Source organism: Mytilus galloprovincialis, chromosome 11 (genome assembly GCF_965363235.1).
Source record: "Mytilus galloprovincialis chromosome 11, xbMytGall1.hap1.1, whole genome shotgun sequence".
Lineage (NCBI taxonomy): Eukaryota > Metazoa > Mollusca > Bivalvia > Mytilida > Mytilidae > Mytilus > Mytilus galloprovincialis.
This window is the reverse complement of record NC_134848.1, coordinates 80,346,368-80,361,388: the sequence shown is the minus strand read 5'-3', so window position 1 is coordinate 80,361,388 and position 15,021 is coordinate 80,346,368.

The following is a 15,021-nucleotide window of genomic DNA, read 5'->3' as shown; positions in this document are numbered from 1 at the left end:
CGATCCAAATGTAACGAAGAACCGGGGTCTGGTCCTGAACAAATTTCACCCTTCCTTTTTTTTCTACCTATTACGGTTATGGTGTTGGAACGATAACAAGGTTTTTGGGTTTCGGAGGGATTACTCCGAACCGACAAAATATTTCGACTCACAGGGTGAGTTCCAGATAGGTATTCATGACACCGATACAAAGTGTGAACATGAAAGCGACACGTCTTACGGTTAACGCGGCTAAATTTGTCAAAGTTTGGCGGAAGAATAATAATAATAATTAAAATGTCAATTGTTCTTGAACAATTGAGAGGTCTTTCCTTTTCGAAATGTAAAGTACATGTTCCAATAGTCGTAGAATGCATTGAAAAGCTCTCAAACACACACAAAACCGTTAAAAAATGACAAAAACAACAAATTCGATAATTTGGACATGACCTTGACTTTTGACCTTGTAACTTTTGTGAAGGTCATTGGTCCACAATGTCATTATAAAAGACCCCATGGGTCTAGGACTTTTCGTTCAAGAGTTAAAGCTAATTTTACCTTTTCAGAAACCGTTAACGGGGGTTATGCCCCTTAAGAATATGTCAAATCCTTTCGGTCAAAATGTAGAAAAGTTGTGCCTTAGTCACCCAAACATTTTTCACTGTTTACTATTTCTGTAAGAGTAACCGTTTTTGAGATATCGACTAAAAAGTTGAAAGGTCAAAGGTCAAGGTCAACCTTAAAAAGCTTTAAAACACACTAAAAATCCTTAAAATAAGGTCAAAAACACATAATTCGCTATCTGGGACTTGACCTTGACCTTTGACCTTGTGACCTTTGTCAAGGTCATTAGTCCCAAATGTCATTGCTGAAGATCCCATGGGTCTAGGACCTTTGGTTATATAGTAAAAGCTGATTTTGTCTTTTCAGAAACCGAAATCAGGGGTTATGCCCCTTACAGAAAGGTCAAATCTCTTTGGTCAAAATGTAACAAAGTTGCGCCATAATGACCCAAACATTTTCCACTATTTAAAACTTCTGTAAGTATAATGGTTTCTGAGATTATCCCATAACAAGGTGTTAGGTCAAAGGTCAAGGTCAACATACAAATTTGACCTTGAGGTATTTTTCAAAGATACATGAATTGATGATGATTGGTGAAGATCCTAGGTGTCTACGACTTACGGTTTCTGAGTTTTGGTGGCCAACCGACACCGGTTAATTTTCATAGGGGCATAACCCTACCAATGAGTCGTTGAATCTTTTCGATCCAAATGTAACGAAGAACCGGGGTCTGGTCCTGAACAAATTTCACCCTTTGTTTTTTTTCTACCTATTACGGTTATGGTGTTGGAACGATAACAAGGTTTTTGGGTTTCGGAGGGAATACTCCGAACCGACAAAATATTTCGACTCACAGGGTGAGTTCCAGATAGGTATTCATGACACCTATACAAAGTGTGAATATGAAAGCGACACGTCTTACGGTTAACGCGGCTAAATTTGTCAAAGTTTGACGGAAGAATAATAATAATAATTAAACTGTCAATTGTTCTTGAACAATTGAGAGGTCTTTCCTTTTGTAATGTAAAATACATGTTCAAATAGACGTAGAATGTATTGAAAAGCTTTAAAACACACTGAAAAACCTTTAAATAAGGTTAAAAACACCAAATTCGCTATATGGGACATGACCTTGACCTTTGACCTTTTGACCTTTGTCAAGGTCATTAGTCCCCAATGTCATTGCCGAAGACCCCATGGGTCTAGGACCTTTGGTTATATAGTAAAAGATGATTTTGTCTTTCCAGAAACCTAAAACAGGTGTTATGCCCCTTAAAAAAAGGTCAAATCTCTTCGGTCAAAATGTAACAAAGTTGTGCCGTAATGACCCAAACATTTTCCACTATTTAAAACTTCTGTAAGTATAATGGTTTTTGAGTTGTTCTGATAACAAGGTGTTAGGTCAAAGGTCAAGGTCAACATACACATTTGACCTTGAGGTATTTTTGAAAGTCTCATGAATTGTTGATGAATGGTGAAGATCCTAGGTCTCTACGATTTACGGTTTCTGAGTTTTGGTGGTCCACCGACACCGGTTAATTTTCAAAGGGGCATAACCCTACCAATGAGTCGTTGAATCTTTTCGAATCAAATGTAACGAAGAACCGGGGTCTGGTCCTGAACAAATTTCACCCTTCGTTTTTTTTCTATCTATTACGGTTACGGTGTTGGAACGATAACAAGGTTTTTTGGTTTCGGAGGGATTACTCCGAACCGACAAAATATTTCGACTAACAGGGTGAGTTCCGGATAGGTATTCATGACACTGATACAAAGTGAGAACATGAAAGCGACACGTCTTACGGTTAACGCGGCTAAATTTGTCAAAGTTTAACGGAAGAATAATAATAATAATTAAACTGTCAATTGTTCTTGAACAATTGAGAGGTCTTTCCTTTTGTAATGTAAAATACATGTTCCAACAGACGTAGAATGTATTGAAAAGGTCAAGGTCAACCATAAAAAGCTCGAAAACACACTAAAAATCCTTTATATAAGGTTAAAAACACTAAATTCGCACTCTGGGACATGACCTTGACCTTTGACCTTTTGACCTTTGGCAAGGTCATTAATCCCCAATGCCATTACTGAAGACCCCAAGGGTCTAGGACCTTTGGTTATATAATAAAAGCTGATTTTGTGTTTTCAGAAACCTAAAACAGGCTTTATGCCCCTTAAAAAAAGGTCAAATCTCTTCGGTCAAAATGTAACAAAGTTGCACGGTAATGACCCAAACATTTTCCACTATTTAAAACTTCTGTAAGTATAATGGTTGCTGAGATTATTCCATAACAAGGTGTAAGGTCAAAGGTCAAGGTCAACATACAAATTTGACCTTGAGATATTTTTCGAAGATACATGAATTGATGATGAATGGTGAAGATCCTAGGTCTCTACGACTTACGGTTTCTGAGTTTTGGTGGTCCACCGACACCGGTTAATTTTCATAGAGACATAACCCTACCAATGAGTCGTTGAATCTTTTCGATCCAAATGTAACGAAGAACCGGGGTCTGGTCCTGAACAAATTTCACCCTTTGTTTTTTTTCTACCTATTATGGTTACGGTGTTGGAACGATAACAAGGTTTTTTGGTTTCGGAGGGATTACTCCGAACCGACAAAATATTTCGACTAACAGGGTGAGTTCCAGATAGGTATTCATGACACCGATACAAAGTGTGAACATGAAAGCGACACGTCTTACGGTTTAGGCTGCTAACTTCGTCAAAGTTTGGCGGAAGAATAATAATAATAATAATAATAATAATAATAATAATAAACAGAAGAAATACAGTAAGGTCTTTCCCTTTTGTAAAAGGAAAGACCTTAATTAAACTGTCAATTGTTCTTGAACAATTGAGAGGTCTTTCCTTTTGTAATGTAAAATACATGTTCAAATAGACGTAGAATGTATTGAAAAGCTTTAAAACACACTGAAAAACCTTTAAATAAGGTTAAAAACACCAAATTCGCTATATGGGACATGACCTTGACCTTTGACCTTTTGACCTTTGTCAAGGTCATTAGTCCCCAATGTCATTGTCGAAGACCCCATGGGTCTAGGACCTTTGGTTATATAGTAAAAGATGATTTTGTCTTTCCAGAAACCTAAAACAGGTTTTATGCCCCTTAAAAAAAGGTCAAATCTCTTCGGTCAAAATGTAACAAAGTTGTGCCGTAATGACCCAAACATTTTCTACTATTTAAAACTTCTGTAAGTATAATGGTTTCTGAGATTATCCCATAACAAGGTGTTAGGTCAAAGGTCAAGGTCAACATACAAATTTGACCTTGAGGTATTTTTCAAAGATACATGAATTGATGATGAATGGTGAAGATCCTAGGTGTCTACGACTTACGGTTTCTGAGTTTTGGTGGTCAACCGACACCAGTTAATTTTCATAGGGGCATAACCCTACCAATGAGTCGTTGAATCTTTTCGATCCAAATGTAACGAAGAACCGGGGTCTGGTCCTGAACAAATTTCACCCTTTGTTTTTTCTCTACCTATTATGGTTACGGTGTTGGAACGATAACAAGGTTTTTTGGTTTCGGAGGGATAACTCCGAATCGACAAAAGTTTTCGACTAACAGGGTGAGTTCCGGAAAGGTATTCATGACACGAATACAAAGTGTGAATATGAAAGCGACACGTCTTACGGTTACGGAGGCTAACTTCGTCAAAGTTTGGCGGAAAAAGAATAATAATAATAATAATAAACAGAAGAAATACAGTAAGGTCTTTCCCTTTTGTAAAAGGAAAGACCTTAATAATAAACAGAAGAAATACAGTAAGGTCTTTCCCTTTAGTAAAAGGAAAGACCTTAATAATAATAATAATAATAAACAAAAGAAATACAGTAAGGTCTTTCCCTTTTGTAAAAGGAAAGACCTTAATTAAAATGTCAATTGTTCTTGAACAATTGAGAGGTCTTTCCTTTTCGAAATGTAAAGTACATGTTGCAAAAGGCGTAGAATGCATTGAAAAGCTCTCAAACACACATAAAACCGCTAAAAAATGACAAAAACAATAAATTCGATAATTTGGACATGACCTTGACTTTTGACCTTGTGACCTTTGTGAAGGTCATTGGTCCACAATGTCATTGTAAAAGACCCAATGGGTCTAGGACTTTTCGTTCAAGAGTTAAAGCTAATTTTACCTTCTCAGAAACCGTTAACGGCGGTTATGCCCCTTAAGAATATGTCAAATCCTTTCGGTCAAAATGTAAAAAAGTTGTGCCTCAGTCACCTTAACATTTTTCACTGTTTACTATTTCTGTAAGATTAACCGTTTTTGAGATATCGACTAAAAAGTTGAAAGGTCAAAGGTCAAGGTCAACCTTAAAAACACTTAAAACACACTCAAAATGCTTAAAATAAGGTCAAAAACACATAATTCGCTATCTGGGACATGACCTTGACCTTTGACCTTGTGACCTTTATCAAGGTCATTCGTCCCCAATGTCATTGGTGAAGACCCCACGGGTCTAGGACCTTTGGTTATATAGTAAAAGCTGATTTTGTCTTTTCAGAAACCTAAATCAGGGGTTATGCCCCTTACAGAAAGGTCAAATCTCTTCGGTCAAAATGTAACAAAGTTGCGCCATAATGACCCAAACATTTTCCACTATTTAAAACTTCTGTAAGTATAATGGTTTCTGAGATTATCCCATAACAAGGTGTTAGGTCAAAGGTCAAGGTCAACATACAAATTTGACCTTGAGGTATTTTTCAAAGATACATGAATTGATGATGAATGGTGAAGATCCTAGGTGTCTACGACTTACGGTTTCTGAGTTTTGGTGGCCAACCGACACCGGTTAATTTTCAGAGGGGCATAACCCTACCAATGAGTCGTTGAATCTTTTCGATCCAAATGTAACGAAGAACCGGGGTCTGGTCCTGAACAAATTTCACCCTTTGTTTTTTTTCTACCTATTACGGTTACGGTGTTGGAACGATAACAAGGTTTTTGGGTTTCGGAGGGATAACTCCGAACCGACAAAATATTTCGACTAACAGGGTGAGTTCCAGATAGGTATTCATGACACCGATACAAAGTGTGAACATGAAAGCGACACGTCTTACGGTTAACGCGGCTAAATTTGTCAAAGTTTGGCGGAAAAAGAATAATAATAATAATAATAATAATAAACAGAAGAAATACAGTAAGGTCTTTCCCTTTTGTAAAAGGAAAGACCTTAATAATAATAATAATAATAATTAAAATGTCAATTGTTCTTGAACAATTGAGAGGTCTTTCCTTTTGTAATGTAAAATACATGTTCCAATAGACGTAGAATGTATTGAAAAGCTTTAAAACACACTGAATATCTTTTAAATAAGGTAAAAAAAACATAATTTGCTATATGGGACATGACATTGACCTTTGACCTTTTGACCTTTGTCAAGGTCATTAGTCCCCAATGTCCTTGCTGAAGACCCCATGGGTCTAGGACCTTTGGTTATACAGTAAAAGCTGATTTTGCCTTTTCAGAAATCTAAAACAAGGGTTATGCCCCTTATAGAAAGGTCAAATCTCTTCGGTCAAATGTCAAAAAGTTGCGCCTCATCCACCTCAACGCGTTTTTCACTATTTACTATTTCTGTAAGTACAATCGTTTTTGAGATATCGACTTAAAAGTTTTAAGGTCAAAGGTCAAGGTCAACCTTAAACAGCTTTAAAACACACTGAAAATCTTTAAAACACATTGAAAATCCCTTAAATAAGGTTAAAATCACTAAATTCGCTATCTGGTACATGACCTTGACCTTTGACCTTTTGACCTTTGTCAAGGTCATTGATCCCCAATGTCATTGCTGAAGACCCCATGGGTCTAGGACCTTTGGTTATATAGTAAATGCTGATTTTGTCTTTTCAGAAACCTAAAACAGGGGTTATGCCCCTTACAAAAAGGTCAAATCTCTTCGGTCAAAATGTAACAAAGTTGCCCCGTAATGACCCAAACATTTTCCACTATTTAAAACTTCTGTAAGTATAATGGTTTCTGAGTTGTTCTGATAACAAGGTGTTAGGTCAAAGGTCAAGGTCAACATACACATTTGACCTTGAGGTATTTTTCAAAGTCACATGAATTGATGATGAATGGTGAAGATCCTAGGTCTCTACGACTTACGGTTTTTGAGTTTTGGTTGTCCACCGACACCGGTTAATTTTCATAGGGGCATAACCCTACCAATGAGTCGTTGAATCTTTTCGATCCAAATGTAACGAAGAACCGGGGTCTGGTCCTGAACAAATTTCACCCTTCGTTTATTTTCTACCTATTACGGTTACGGTGTTGGAACGATAACAAGGTTTTTTGGTTTCGGAGGAATTACTCCGAACCGACAAAATATTTCGACTAACAGGGTGACTTCTAGATAGGTATATATGACACCGATACAAAGTGTGAACATGAAAGCGACACGTCTTACGGTTAAGGCTGCTAACTTCGTCAAAGTTTGGCGGAAAAAGAATAATAATAAACAGAAGAAATACAGTAAGGTCTTTCCCTTTTGTAAAAGGAAAGACCTTAATAATAAACAAAAGAAATACAGTAAGGTCTTTCCCTTTTGTAAAAGGAAAGACCTTAATAAACAGAAGAAATACAGTAAGGTCTTTCCCTTTTGAAAAAGGAAAGACCTTAATAATTAAAAACCAATTGTTCAAAGAACAATTGAAGGTCTTTCAACTAATAAAGATCTATTTTGATATGAAAATATTAAAATTCAGTTGAAAATGTCAGTTCCTATGGCTTTATGATGTATAAATATGAATTTAAAGCAAAGGTCAAAATCTAGAACGTCCAATTAACCTTTGACCTTGACCTCAATTTCAAGGTCATAGACTAAACATCTCGAATCAAAAGACACTAGTTCCTTAATATGTATGGTTCATGAGTAATATCACTTTACGCATAATTGTAAATATAAGAGGGGCGAAAACTCCCGTTTATTGTCTACGCACCCTTGCAATCAAAATTTATAAGTTACGACATGTCGCAACTAACAATTTAGTAAAAATAATTTGTCGATATCTTATAAGGTTAATGAAAATAAGTGAAAATAAGCCAAAATCAAAATTTAGAATTTGACCTTGACCTTTGACCTTGACCTAATTTTCATTTTTTTGGACCAAGGATCTTAAATCAAAAGACCCTAGGTCTCTATCACTTATGGTTTACCAGTTAGAAATGCATATAACCTATATCATATATAAAAGGGGGGATAACTCTCATATGGAGTCTCCGGATAGCTTCGGTTAAAATTAATCAAATCATCTTGAGGATGTAACGAGCAATTTGGTAAAATAAATTTGTCGGTTTCTTATACGGTTGCGAAGCCTTAGAGATAACAAGAAAAACAGTGTTCGGGGAGATAACTCTTACAAGGTAAAGGTTTTTGTTACGCGGTGTCAGTTTCAGAAGCGTATTAACTGCTCGATATCATATACCATATATCTAAGCGACATCTTGTGAAACAAAAAAACAGTGAAGGGAAAAAAAAGTTGGCGGAAGAAAAAAAATAATAATAATAATAATAAATATAAATCAATTGCTTTTAAAAAGCAATTGTGAACGGTCTTTCACCCCCTTAAAAAGATGATTGATTGATGTGTGTGTGTGTGTGTGTGTGTGTGTGTGTGTGTGTGTGTGTGTGTGTGTGTTTGTTTGTTTGTTTGTTTGTTTGTTTGTTTGTGTAAGGGTCTATAGTATTGTGTTACCGGAGAAGTTTCATGTTTAGTTTGGAAAGTGTTTCTTTTATTTTAGGTACAGCGCGCGCGACATCACGTGACACGGGTTTATAATAACGAAAACTTAGTCTTTTAATTTCTTTTTAGGTCGGGACGTTAAACAGACAACATGTGTAGAGATGGAATGTACACAATGTAATTTCTTTTGTCATTGTAGGAAATTGACATTTTGATCACAGGTCACGGGCAGTGCATGTTTTGGATTTAATCGATCCGGTGTAACTTTAAAACACATTTAATGATTATTTTCTGATAATGTACATTTTTCAGCACCTGTTTGTAACACAGATTAGTATTTCAATCTCGGAGCGGACATTTTATTGTAGGTTTTTACTGAGATTTACGGACCTAGCAAGCGATTTTTACGGCATTGCCATTTCTGTTCTCTAGGAAAAGCTTTGAGAGATATCTGCACCAAGTTTTTTTATAAACCTTTAGTACATGTATGCCCTGCTAACTGCAAATTTTGAGGTCGATTGTACTTGTAGTTTCAGAGTACATGTGGATTTTTTTTTCAGAAGTGACGCAAGAACAATATTGAATTTCGATTTTTCATGAAACATGATTGATTGATCATGATCATGATTGATTGATTGATTGATTGGTTGGTTGGTTGGTTGATTAGTTGGTTGGTCGGTCGGTCGGTCGGTTGGTTGGTTGGTTGGTTGGTTGGTTGGTTGGTTAAACACGTTGGATAGGGTCAATTGAAACAGCGAAAAAGAAACAAAGATCTTGGACCCTATATTAAACACATGAGACGGACACATGATTGATTGATTGATTGATTGATTGATTGATTGATTGATTGATTGATTGGTTGGTTGGTTGGTTGGTTCGTTCGTTCGTTCGTTAAACACTTTGGATAGGGTCAATTGAAACTGCGAAGAAGAAACAAAGAAGATCTTGAACCCCTTTATTAAACACATAAGACGGAATTATGATTGATTGATCACGATCATGATTGATTGATCATGATCATGATTGATTGATCATGATCATGATTGCTTGATCATGATCATGATTGATTGATCATGATCATGATTGATTGATTGATTGATTGATTGATTGGTTGGTTGGTTGGTTGGTTGGTTGGTTGGTTAGTTGGTTAAACACGTTGGATAGGGTCAATTAAAACAACGCAAAAGAAACACAGATTTTGGACACTATACTAAACACATGATTGATTGATTGATTGATTGATTGATTGATTGGTTGGTTGGTTGGTTGGTTGGTTGGTTGGTTGGCAAACACACATAAAACTCTTCAAGTAGTGCCAAAATCACATAATCTGTCCCTTTGTACATGACCTTGACCTTTGACCTTGACCTAATTTTCATTTTTTTGGACCAAGGATCTCAAATCAAAAGACCCGAGGTCTCTATCACTTATGATTTTCCAGTTTAAAATACATTTCAAAATTTCAAAAACAAAAGGGGAAATAACTCTTATATGGAATCTCTTTACGGCTTCGGTCAACATAAAACAGAACATCCTGAGGATGTAACGCGCCATTTGGAAAAATAAATTTGTCGGTTTCTTAAACGGTTGTGAAGATTAAGCGATAACAAAAAAAACAGTGTTCGGGGAGATAACTCTTATATGGGAAAGTATTGGGTTTCGCGGTGTCAGTTTCAAAAGCGCATAAACTGTTCGATATCATATTTCATTTATCTAAGCGACATCTTGCGAAACAAAAAAACAGCGAAGGAAAAAAATGTTGGCGGAAGAAAAAAAATAATAATTAAAAACCAATTGTTCAAAGAACAATTGAAGGTCTTTCAACTAATAAAGATCTATTTTGATATGAAAATATTAAAATTCAGTTAAAAATGTCAGTTCCTATGGCTTTATGATGTATAAATATGAATTTAAAGCAAAGGTCAAAATCTAGAACGTCCAATTAACCTTTGACCTTGACCTCAATTTTAAGGTCATGGACTAAACATCTCGAATCAAAAGACACTAGTTCCTTAATATGTATGGTTCATGAGTAATATCACTTTACGCATAATTCTAAATATAAGAGGGGCAAAAACTCCCATTTATTGTCTACGCACCCTTCCAACCAAAATTTATAAGTTACGACTTGTCGCAACTTACAATTTAGTAAAAATAATTTGTCGATATCTTATAAGGTTAATGAAAATAAGTGAAAATAAGCCCAAATCAAAAATTTAGAATTTGACCTTGACCTTTGACCTTGACCTAATTTTCATTTTTTTGGACCAAGGATCTTAAATCAAAAGACCCTAGGTCTCTATCACTTATGGTTTACCAGTTAGAAATGCATATCACCTATATCATATACAAAAGGGGGGATAACGCTCATATGGAGTCTCCGGATAGCTTCGATCAAAATAAAACAGAACATCCTGAGAATATAACGAGCAATTTGGAAAAATAAATTTGTCGGTTTCTTATACAGTTGCGAAGCCTTAGAGATAACAAGAAAAACAGTGTTCGGGGAGATAACTCTTACAAAGTAAAGTTTTTTGTTACGCGGTGTCAGTTTCAGAAGCGTATTAACTGTTCGATATCATATACCATATATCTAAGCGACATCTTGGGAAACAAAAAAACAGTGAAGGAAAAAAAAGTTGGCGGAAGAAAAAAAAAAAATAATAATAATTAAAATGTCAATTGTTCTTGAACAATTGAGAGGTCTTTCCTTTTATAATGTAAAATACATGTTCCAATAGACTTAAAATGTATTGAAAAGCTTTAAAACACACTGAAAATCCTTTAAATAAGGTCAAAAACACATAATTAGCTATATTTGACTTGACCTTGACCTTTGACCTTTTGACCTTTGTCAAGGTCATTAGTCCCCAATGTCATTGCTGAAGACCCCATTGGTCTAGGACCTTTTGTTATGTAGTAAAAGCTGATTTTGTCTTTTCAGAAACCTAAAACAGGCTTTATGCCCCTTAAAAAAAGGTCAAATCTCTTCGGTCAAAATGTAACAAAGTTGCGCCATAATGACCCAAACATTTTCCACTATTTAAAACTTCTGTAAGTGTAATGGTTTCTGAGATTATCCCATAACAAGGTGTTAGGTCAAAGGTCAAGGTCAACATACAAATTTGACCTTGAGGTATTTTTCAAAGATACATGAATTGATGATGATTGGTGAAGATCCTAGGTGTCTACGACTTACGGTTTCTGAGTTTTGGTGGCCAACCGACACCGGTTAATTTTCATAGGGGCATAACCCTACCAATGAGTCGTTGAATCTTTTCGAATCAAATGTAACGAAGAACCGGGGTCTGGTCCTGAACAAATTTCACCCTTCGTTTTTTTTCTATCTATTACGGTTACGGTGTTGGAACGATAACAAGGTTTTTTGGTTTCGGAGGGATTACTCCGAACCGACAAAATATTTCGACTAACAGGGTGAGTTCCGGATAGGTATTCATGACACCGATACAAAGTCAGAACATGAAAGCGACACGTCTTACGGTTTAGGCTGCTAACTTCGTCAAAGTTTGGCGGAAAAAGAATAATAATAATAAACAGAAGAAATACAGTAAGGTCTTTCCTTATAGAAAAAGGAAAGACCTTAATTAAAAACCAATTGTTCAAAGAACAATTGAAGGTCTTTCAACTAATAAAGATCTATTTTGATATGAAAATATTAAAATTCAGTTGAAAATGTCAGTTCCTTATGGCTTTATGATGTATAAATATGAATTTAAAGCAAAGGTCAAAATCTAGAACGTCCAATTAACCTTTGACCTTGACCTCAATTTCAAGGTCATAGACTAAACATCTCGAATCAAAAGACACTAGTTCCTTAATATGTATGGTTCATGAGTAATATCACTTTACGCATAATTCTAAATATAAGAGGGGCGAAAACTCCCATTTATTGTCTACGCACCCTTGCAACCAAAATTTATAAGTTACGACATGTCGCAACTAACAATTTAGTAAAAATAATTTGTCGATATCTTATAAGGTTAATGAAAATAAGTGAAAATAAGCCAAAATCAAAATTTAGAATTTGACCTTGACCTTTGACCTTGACCTAATTTTCATTTTTTTGGACCAAGGATCTTAAATCAAAAGACCCTAGGTCTCTATCACTTATAGTTTACCAGTCAGAAATGCATATCACTGATATCATATATAAAAGGGGGGATAACTCTCATATGGAGTCTCCGGATAGCTTCGGTTGAAAGAAACAGAACATCCTAAGGATATAACGAGCAATTTGGAAAAATGAATTTGTCGATTTCTTATACGGTTGCGAAGGAGTAGTGGCCACAAGAAAAACATTGTTCGGGGAGATAACTCTTACAAGGTAAAGTTTTTTGTTACGCGGTGTCAGTTTCAGAAGCGTATTAACTGTTCGATATCATTTACCTTATATCTAAGCGATATCTTGTGAAACAAAAAAACAGCGAAGGAAAAAAAAGTTGGCGGAAGAAAAAAAAAAATAATAATAATAATTAAAAACCAATTGTTCAAAGAACAATTGAAGGTCTTTCAACCAATAAGGATCTATTTAGATATGAAAATATTAAAATTCAGTTGAAAATGTCAGTTCGTATGGCTTAATGATGTATAAATATGAATTTTAAGCAAAGGTCAAAATCTAGAACGTCCAATTAACCTATGACCTTGACCTCAATTTCAAGGTCATAGACTAAACATCTCAAATAAAAAGACACTAATTCCCTAATATGTATGGTTCATGAGTAAAATCCCTTTACGCATAATTCTTAATATAAGAGGGGCGAAAACTCCCTTTTATTGTTTACGCACCCTCGCAACCAAAATTTATAAGTTACGACATGTCGCAACTAACAATTTAGTAAAAAAAAATTGTCGATATCTTATAAGGTTAATGAAAATAAGTGAAAATAAGCCAAAATCAAAATTTAGAATTTGACCTTGACCTTTGACCTTGACCTAATTTTCATTTTTTTGGACCAAGGATCTTAAATCTAAAGACCCTAGGTCCCTATCACTTATGGTTTACCAGTTAGATATGCATATCACTTATATCATATAAAAAGGGGGGATAACTCTCATATAGAGTCTCCGTATAGCTTCGGTCAAAATAAAACAGATCATCCTGAGAACTTAACGAGCAATTTGGAAAAATAAATTTGTCGGTTTTTTATACGGTTGCAAAGCCTTAGAGGACACAAGAAAAACAGTGTTCGGGGAGATAACTCTTACAAGGTGAAATTTTTTGTTACGCGGTGTCAGTTTCAGAAGCGTATTAACTGTTCGATATCATATACCATATATCTAAGCGACATCTTGTGAAACAAAAAAACAGCGAAGGAAAAAAAAGTTGGCGGAAGAAAAAAAAAAAAAAAAATAATTATAATTAAAAACCAATTGTTCAGAGAACAATTGAAGGTCTTTCCACCAATAAGGATGTATTTTGATATGAAAATATAAAGATTCAGTTGAAAATGTCAGTTCCTATGGCTTTATGATGTATAAAAATGAATTTCCATCAAAGGTCAAAATCTAGAACGTCCAATTTACCTATGACCTTGACCTCAATTTCAAGGTCATAAACATAGGATCCCAAATCAAAAGACCCTAGGTCTGTATTATGTATGGTTCATGAGTAATATCACTTTACGCATAATTCTAAATATAAGAGGGGCGAAAACTCCCATTTATTGTCTACGCATCCCTGCAACCAAAATTTATAAGTTACGACATGTCGCAACTAACAATTTAGTAAAAATAATTTGTCGATATCTTATAAGGTTAATGAAAATAAGTGAAAATAAGCCAATATCAAAATTTAGAATTTGACCTTGACCTTTGACCTTGACCTAATTTTCATTTTTTTGGACCAAAGATCTAAAATCAAAAGACCCTGGGTCTCTATCACTTATGGTTTACCAGTTAGAAATGCAAATGACTTATATCATATATAAAAGGGGGGATAACTCTCATATGGAGTCTCCGCATAGCTTCGGTCAAAATGAAACAGATCATCCTGAGGATATAACGAGCAATTTGGAAAAATAAATTTGTCGGTTTCTTTTACGGTTGCGAAGCCTTAGTGGCCACAAGAAAAACAGTGTTCGGGGAGATAACTCTTAAGGTAAAGGTTTTTGTTACGCGGTGTCAGTTTCAGAAGCGCATTAACTGTTCGATGTCATATACTAAATATCTAAGCGACATCTTGCGAAACAAAAAAACAGTGAAGGAAAAAAAATTTGGCGGAAGAAAAAAAAAAATAATAATCAGAACAAAAACAATAGGTCTTTCAACTGAAAGGTTGAAAGACCTAATAATAATAATAATAATAATAATCAGAACGAATTCAATAGGTCTTTCAACAGAAAGGTTGAAAGACCTAATAATTAAAAACCAATTGTTCAAAGAACAATTGAAGGTCTTTCAACTAATAAAGATCTATTTTGATATGAAAATATTAAAATTTAGTTGAAAATGTCAGTTCCTATGGCTTTTAATGTATAAATATAAATTTAAAGCAAAGGTCAAAATCTAGAACGTCCAATTAACCTTTGACCTTGACCTCAATTTCAAGGTCATAGACTAAACATCTCGAATCAAAAGACACTAGTTCCTTAATATGTATGGTTCATGAGTAATATCACTTTACGCATAATTCTAAATATAGTAGGGGCGAAAACTCCCGTTTATTGTCTACGCACCCTTGCAACCAAAATTTATAAGTTACGACATGTCGCAACTAACAATTTAGTAAAAATAATTT